This window comes from Salvelinus alpinus, chromosome 36 (assembly GCF_045679555.1).
Source record: "Salvelinus alpinus chromosome 36, SLU_Salpinus.1, whole genome shotgun sequence".
In the NCBI taxonomy this organism is placed as follows: domain Eukaryota; kingdom Metazoa; phylum Chordata; class Actinopteri; order Salmoniformes; family Salmonidae; genus Salvelinus; species Salvelinus alpinus.
In genome coordinates, this window is record NC_092121.1 from 9,238,256 (window position 1) to 9,246,206 (window position 7,951).

General features: G+C 39.2%; 1 long non-coding RNA gene across 2 annotated transcripts; it reads right to left on the reverse strand.

The window, feature by feature from the left end:
• Nucleotides 1-6,178: 6,178 nt before the first annotated feature.
• LOC139565240 (uncharacterized) lies at nucleotides 6,179-7,656 on the reverse strand. 2 transcript variants are annotated; one of them, XR_011672877.1, is made up of 4 exons: nucleotides 7,533-7,628; nucleotides 7,355-7,439; nucleotides 7,175-7,243; nucleotides 6,179-6,243 (listed from the first exon to the last, which is right to left on the reverse strand). It is a non-coding gene; the product is annotated as an uncharacterized lncRNA (long non-coding RNA). The 2 variants fall into 2 exon arrangements; XR_011672876.1 differs by lacking the exon at nucleotides 6,179-6,243 and adding an exon at nucleotides 6,835-7,020 and having other exon boundaries at nucleotides 7,533-7,656.
• Between the last annotated feature and the right edge of the window lie 295 nt (nucleotides 7,657-7,951).

Below are 7,951 nucleotides of genomic sequence, written 5' to 3' on the forward strand. Positions count from 1 at the left end.
GCTTTTTTGAAAGGGAGGCGAACACTAACAACACAATCCTTAACTAAAAGAACTGACCAGACCGCAATGGCTTCAAGTGATTCCTCTCATCACCACGAGCATTTTTTGATGTTCTATTAGCTACACGGTGACATACAACCATACATGTTTCAACTGGAATATAGCGAAGAGGATTCAAAACAAAGAGTTGGATTTAGCTAGAAGCTCATCTACAGCTGATGCCAGCACCAAGAGTGCAGATGACTAATAGTAAGTAAGTTATTTTTCCTGCAAGCCACATAGCTAGAGGTTTTATTATTGGGTATCTATTGTAAAACCTCTTCTCTTTTTAGTTGTAGATTGGCCACTAAACAGCAAGCTACAATGTTACAACCAGTCACCTAAAGCTAGGGTTTACCAGCAACATCCGCACATGACTGGAGTTGGCTTGCTAGTTAGCCTGGTGCCTGCTAACTCGGTATGTGCCAAGCCTTGCATTTGTAACTTCTTAGCAAATGTGTAACATCAGTCATAATCATAACCAATGTCAACCCTCGTCAATTATGTTACATAGCTAGCTAGTAAAATGATTTACAGTGACTAGTTTTGGAAAATCGGTTAGGACATCTACTTTTTGCATGACACAAGTAATTTTTCCAACAATATGTTTACAGACAGATTATTTCACCTATAATCCACTGTATCACAATTCCAGTGGGTCAGAGGTTTACATACCCTAAATTGACTGTGCCTTTAAACAGCTTGGAAAATTCCAGAAAATGATGTCATGGCTTTAGAAGCTTCTGATAGGCTAATTGACATCATTTGAGTCATTTGGAAGTGTACCTGTGGATGTATTTCATGGCCTTCCTTCAAACTCAGTGCCTCTTTGCTTGACATGGGAAAATCAAAAGAATTCAGCGAAGACCTCAGGAAAAAAAAATGTAGACCTCCGCAAGTCTGGTTCATCCTTGGGAGCAATTTCCAAATGCCTGAAGGTACCACGTTCATCTGTACAAACAATAGTACGCAAGTATAAACACCATGGGACCACACAGCCGTCATACCGCTCAGGAAGAAGAAGCGTTCTGTCTCCAAGAGATGAACGAACTTTGGTGCGAAAAGTTCAAATCAATCCCAGAACAACAGCAAAGGACCTTGTGAAGATGTAAGTCTGCACAAGGTGAAGGTAAATTGGCCAAAATATTTACAAGCGGATGTCCAAGATAGCTCAATTTACAGTAAGCATGGTATAAACATGAATTGGGTATGGTTTGTTATGGGGTTAGAGGTAGCCTGAGTAGAGAGCCTGAGGACCACAGAGTACCTTCCAGACCATGTAATCAATTTAGTCTACCCCTCTTCTCTTTTACCTTTGCTTTTTGTAAAACTCAGGTTATCTGGAGTCGTCACACTATGGTATAATGGCATTCGCAACAATTAGATGTGCATTCCGCCACCTACTCTGCAGGTGGATAATAAGGATCCCAAAAAGGAAAACATTTGGGTAAAAATAAATATAATGCAAACTACCCAAAAATATCAACCAGATTTTCTGTAAAATCTCATTCTAATCAGGTCCCAAAACAGGCTCAGAAGCCTCCTGTGAGGGTGGGACATATCCTAGCGACAAAAGTCATTGTAGTGCTTCTGCCGCGAAGTCTTGGAGCCCCAAAAACTTCTCGGCTGCAGATATGATATCCAGCTTCTAGGACTTCTTAGACACTTGTGCTGTACAATTAAATCACTGGCTATAAATGTCACAAAATCCACCTTCACAATGTGTGTATCCAGATCACCTGATTGACTTAAAACACTAGCAACTGGTTGCAATGTATCCACTGCCATATCTTCAACACTATTGTCTCTTCGATTCTCTTTACCGCCTCCAATTAGTAGATCCGCTGCGCAGACCTGATCCTTGACACCTCGACCTCCCTAACCCTAACAGGGCACTCAAGGAAGTCTGGAGTATGAGCCCCACCACAGTTGCAACATTTTAAATTCAGATTCTTCAATATCATACTTCTGTCTGCAAACATATCCTTTACAATTTCCACACTGCAATGGTTTGGACACAAATGCTCTCACCGCATACCTCACATATCCACGGTTCACATATTCAGGTAGTCTCCTCAAACAATAATAGAGACAGGATTTTCTCTTTCCATCCATTTACCATAGGTCATGGTTACCAGGCGACATGCACTGACCACTCCTGGGATTTTCTGACTAAGGTACTCATCATCTGTGACCGACCGCCTTGATTCGGTCTTATGTAGCAAAATTTGAAATAGTGTTTTTTACATTGGATAAAAGCAGAGACACAGAGCTACAAAATGGTATTTCATACACTGCATTTGAGTAACAATGGGAAAGTGATTCTGCTTTGAACGTTGATCAACTTGTAACCTCACTTTTGAGAAAATGGCCTTTGAATGTTTTGGTACCTATTGGAGAGCTCTTCGTCTGCACCCGTTCAGCATCGTTCACATCCTCTTAAGCTTTAGCTCCACCAATCTCTTTAAGGGTTGATCCGAGCTTTCTGTCCTAACAACATCAGTCAAGCACCCAAGCTAACAGTTGTCACAGTGACATTCTATTAAAATGGACACTTGCATAGTGAAGTCTTTCGTTAAGACATGTAGCTAGCTAAACAATGAACCATAATCACAATTCATGACATTACTACCGTGCATGAATCTGCAGCAATGTTAGCTAGCTAATATTAGGCTATAACAAGCAAAGCAAATAGCTCTGAGATACGAATAATAAGATCTGCTTCTAGTCACCTTGATTGAATCCACCTTTCCCACTTTCTTCACAGTCCTCGATATTACAAATGGATTTCCCAAATGAATCTCCTTGTTCAGAAAACGCAGTTGAATAAGAAATCCATTATTGGACCAGTCCTTGCTCATTTTGTTCCATTCTTTGATTTCACTATTTTCCATTCATTATCACACACTTCACTTGCCGCCCATTTCCTCCTTCTCCCTATATGGAGTCATTCCACAGTGCCCTGCTGAAAAATACCCCAAAGTGTTTTGGGTACACAAGCACAGGCATCCCAATTCTGATATTTTTTTCACTAATTGGTTCTGAAAAATATCTGACGTGATTAAGACCAATTAGTGGAAAAAATATCAGAATTGGGCTGCCTGTGTAAACGCAGTCAGTGAGGCTCAGCATACAACCATGTATAACACACAGGAGGCTGCTGACGGGAGGACGGTTCATAATAATGGCCGGAACGGAGCAGATGAAAACCATGTGTTTGATATCATTCCACTCCAGTCATTACCACAAGGCCGTCCTCCCCAATTAAGATGCCACAAACCTGTGGTAGAACAGGGGTCTCCAACCCTGTTCCTGGTTAGCTACCCTTCTGTAAGTTATTTCGCTTCAACCCCAGTTTTAACTAACCTGGTTCCGCTTATCAACCAGCTAATTATAAGAATCAGGTGTGCAATATGGATATTTTCCATCAGTCTTTGAAATGTCTGCCCTTATGGATTCACAGAATATATTTATATAAGCTGTACGGTGAACTGTAGCATCAAACAGATGCTCGACATTCAGATATCCAAAGAATGTTTGTCTAATTCTAAAATACAGGGGAATGTTCACTATTTAACGCTAACTCAAGAGAACTGGGTATTCAACAAGAATGTTATATGGTAAAAGTGACATACAAATAAAATAGTATGAACAGTGTAGTTCAGTGTGTCTCTGGTGCAGAGACACACAAGTGCAGAGAACTGCAGCTACAGATTGTTGCACCAGATGTGATTAACCCAAAGATTTTTGACGACGTCATGTCCATTTCAAGTCTTCTCTCATTGATCGAGACAGGTGGGTGTCCACCCCAAAGTACTCCATGTCATGATGACAGAGACCTGTCTCGATCAATGAGTGAGAAGACGAAATAAACACGATGGCAGCACACATATTGTTGGATTACTTTATGGAGCAATTTTTTTAAATTTATTATAATAACTTCTTGCCACTATAGGGGGTGCTGTTTTGCATTAGCATAATTTGCTCAACAGATTAAACGGCTTCCTAATCAATTCTTGCTCGTACAATATGCATATTATTGTTATTATTGGATAGAAAACACTCTAGTTTCTATAGCCGTTGGAATTTTGTCTCTGAGTGGTACAGAACTCAATCTACAGCACTTTTCATGATAGGGAGTCAGATTTCAGACATCTTGGCCCCTGATCTGGAGTCAGTTTAAAGGTCCCTGTAAATGCTATGGAGAAACAGACACTTCTTACGTCTTCCCCTGGATGTCAGTACGTGATGACACTTTGAATGGAGTCGATTGCGCAATCAGGGGCTGCATAAAAGAGCAAATACCGGAAGTAGCATCCCTTTGCTGCCTGCGCCTTGCGCACGGAGGACGTCGGACTCGCCTCCTTCCAAGCTTTTGTTTAGCCAGTAATATTTCTCTGGTCATGTTTTTACTCGTTAGAGGTGTTAAAAACATCATAAGGTAGTTAATTTAAACCGTTTTATTGCAATTTATATCCGTTTAGTGCGATTTTGAGCCATTTATTTCTGAGGCACTTTGAACCGCTGGGCACGTTTCCAGTTCATGCCGAACGTTAGTGGGCATTTCCACATGGCAAGAGGACAGCTTTCGACCAAAAGACGATTAGACCCAAGAAAGGATTCTTTGCCCAAGATTCTGATGGAAGAACAGCTCACAGTAAGAACAATTTATGATGATAAATCGTGTTTCTGTCGAAAAATGTTAAACGCTTATGCCGCCATTTTGTTTTGTATAGCTTCGCTTGGCGCAACCTGTATTGAAAAGTAAGGATAATTTAAAAAATGTAAATCAGCGATTGCATTAAGAACTAATTTGTCTTTCGATTCCTGTCAACCCTGTATTTTTTAGTCAAGTATATGATTAGCTTTTGATTAAACTAGATCACTAAAAGATGGCGACCGACATTTCCAGGCTTGTTTTGCTACTATTTTCATTGTATAACCACGGTTTTTTATGGCTAAATATGCACATTTTCGAACAAACTCTATATGTATGTTGTAAAATGATGTTACTGGAGTGTCATCGGAAGAATTCTGAGAAGGTTAGTGAAAAAATTAATATATTTTGGCGATGATAACGATATCGCTCTCTTTAGCTTGAATTCATGCTGGGGTAACGTTTGCATATGTGGTATGCTAATATAACGATTTATTGTGTTTTCGCCGTAAAACACTTAGAAAATCTGAAATATTGTCTGAATTCACAAGATCTGTGTCTTTCCAATGCTATGCTTTGTCTATTTTTAAGAAATGTTTTATGATGAGTAAATTGGTAATACACGTTGCTCTCTGTAGTAATTCTAGTCGCTTTGGTGAGATTTGTGATGGTGGCTGCAATGGCAAACTATGATTTATACCTGAAATATGCACATTTTTCTAACAAAACCTATCCTATACCATAAATATGTTATCAGACTGTCATCTGATGAGGTTTTTTCTTGGTTAGTGGCTATCAATATCTTAGTTTAGCCGAATTGGTGATAGCTACTGGTGGAGAGAAAAAATGGTGGACAAAGAAATTGTGTATTTTGCTAACGTGTTTAGCTAATAGATTTACATATTGTGTCTTCCCTGTAAAACATTTTAAAAATCTGAAATGGTGGCTTTATTCACAAGATCTGTATCTTTCATTAGGTGTCTTGGACTTGTGATTTAATGATATTTAGATGCTACTATTTAATTGTGACGCTATGCTAGCGATGCTAATCAGTGTGGGGGGGGGGTGGGGGGTGATCCCGGATCCGGGGTTGAGGCTCGTTAGAGGATAACAGAGCATTTTCTAAATTAAAACTGACCCCCTGCAACTACATTTTATGCGACTCGTTTCCCCGAATCGAGGATGAAGACAGCGTCGCCAAGGTTGGTCGAAGAATTCTCTGTGCTACACAAAACAGCACCTATCCTGTAACTACCAGTAATGAGAACTGGTGATCAGCAGATGGGAGAGCTGGTCATGAGGAAATTGCCATTCCAAAGAAACATACAGTAAGTTCAGGGAATACTTGTAAAGCTGTGGGAGGAGCGTTATCATGATCTAACTGCCATTCAGTTTCTCATGAGTCATCTACTTGAAATCCAGCATAATGTCTAATCCCTCAAGAGGGATACTGTTCTGCTACAATGACACACGCAGGCAAAATAAATTATGTTTCTGTATTTAGAATCCACTCCAGGAAAAAATAACCAGACACCACATGTTTTTTTCTGTAAGACAAAAAAAAATACACAGTTTGAACAGCAGCTGAACCGTGCCAGCATAACATTAGGGTAGACTAGTTGAACATGCATACATGTGTACAGGCACAGATATTACATATACAACAATATCTAGCCTAATAGAAAGAAATATGGCATAACCCTCAACCTTTGAGTGACCAGACCGTACAAATGAGCGTAGGTAGGAAGATAGTATCTACCTACAGCCATGTCTATCAGGCATGCTTAGGCAAGTATTTTTTATAGTAAAACCAGCTTCAGGTTGAGATTTACAACAGTAAATTGTTGTATTATTGTTTCCTAGTAAACTTAGCTAGCTTGCTTGATAAGCAATACTTGTTTTTCACATCTGATTGGAATACTATCTTGCATCATGCCTATAATTTTGTGAGATTGAAATGCATCCACGGTCATTACATAGCTAGCTAGTAAAATTATTTAGTTGCTGATGTTACACGTTTGCGAAGAAGTTAAAAATGCACCAGGTTAACTAGCAAGCCAAATCCAGTCATGTGCTAATGTTTGCTGGTAAACCTAGCTTTATGTAGCCTGGCGAAAGTAAACACAGCACAGGACAAACTATTTTGGGAAGGTTTATTCTGTCAAAGCTTACATTTAAAATAGGATAATGTAGAAGGGAAATCACCCTGTAAAGTAAAGTCCAAATCACAATCAAAGGAAATAAATCTGTTAGTAAAGTGCATACAACCAATCTGAGTACAATAAGTACAAAGTGAAATGCATAAACGGTAGTGGCTCTGCTTTCTATAGAAAAACAAGAAAATACAGAGACCACAATGTTCAGTTAGAATGGACCTCTAACATTTCAGATATCTGGGTACAAGATGTCCATAAACAAAATTACATCTTGCATGAAAAACAAAAATAAATTTTGTCATAAAACAATATGAATACTTACAAACAAACACACTGTCCACGTGATGCCCTAACCCCACATGGAACGGTAGATCATCTCACCCATAATGCACTGGGAGAAATGTCATATTAACAGATAAGTTACAATTCAAAAATGAAACAAAATACAACACACTGAATGAAGCTTCACACGAAACAGAATGTAATTCTGATAATTACTCACGCTTCAAATAATGTTATCAACTCCACAACGTGGTTCTGAGAGCACTGGTATTCAGCTATGAAGAAGCTAACATCCTCATGTCAATCTGAAAGTATCAACAGGCTAACATGATCATCTGGCATAAATATTAAAACAAACTCTTCGAGTAAGATTTTTTTTTAAAGTATTATTTACCCACCTAAAGTAACGTTGGACCCACGAAGGATTTCAACAGCTCTCCAGTGTAATTGCTTGCTCTCACTCTCACACACTGTGCATGCGCAATCCCATAACTGCTTGCACACCTCATTTATGAATCTCTTAAAGGGACAGTGCCACTAAGTGGATATAAATGAATACAGCTACGCGCTTTTACCACCTGGCTACATTTAGGTGGCTGGTTGTAGTTTGCTGTATAGTAACTAGCCATATCTATGACTAAAAAGAGAAGAGATCTCAGATTGTAAAAGCTCTTCTCTTTTTAGTCATAGATATGGCTACCGGTAATTGTTAGCTAAATTTCCCCCCACTGTAACACAATAGTATGTTAGCCAGTGATACACAACATGGGTTGCAGTAGATTAACTAAAGTTAGCTAGGTGGCTTGCAGGAAAAATA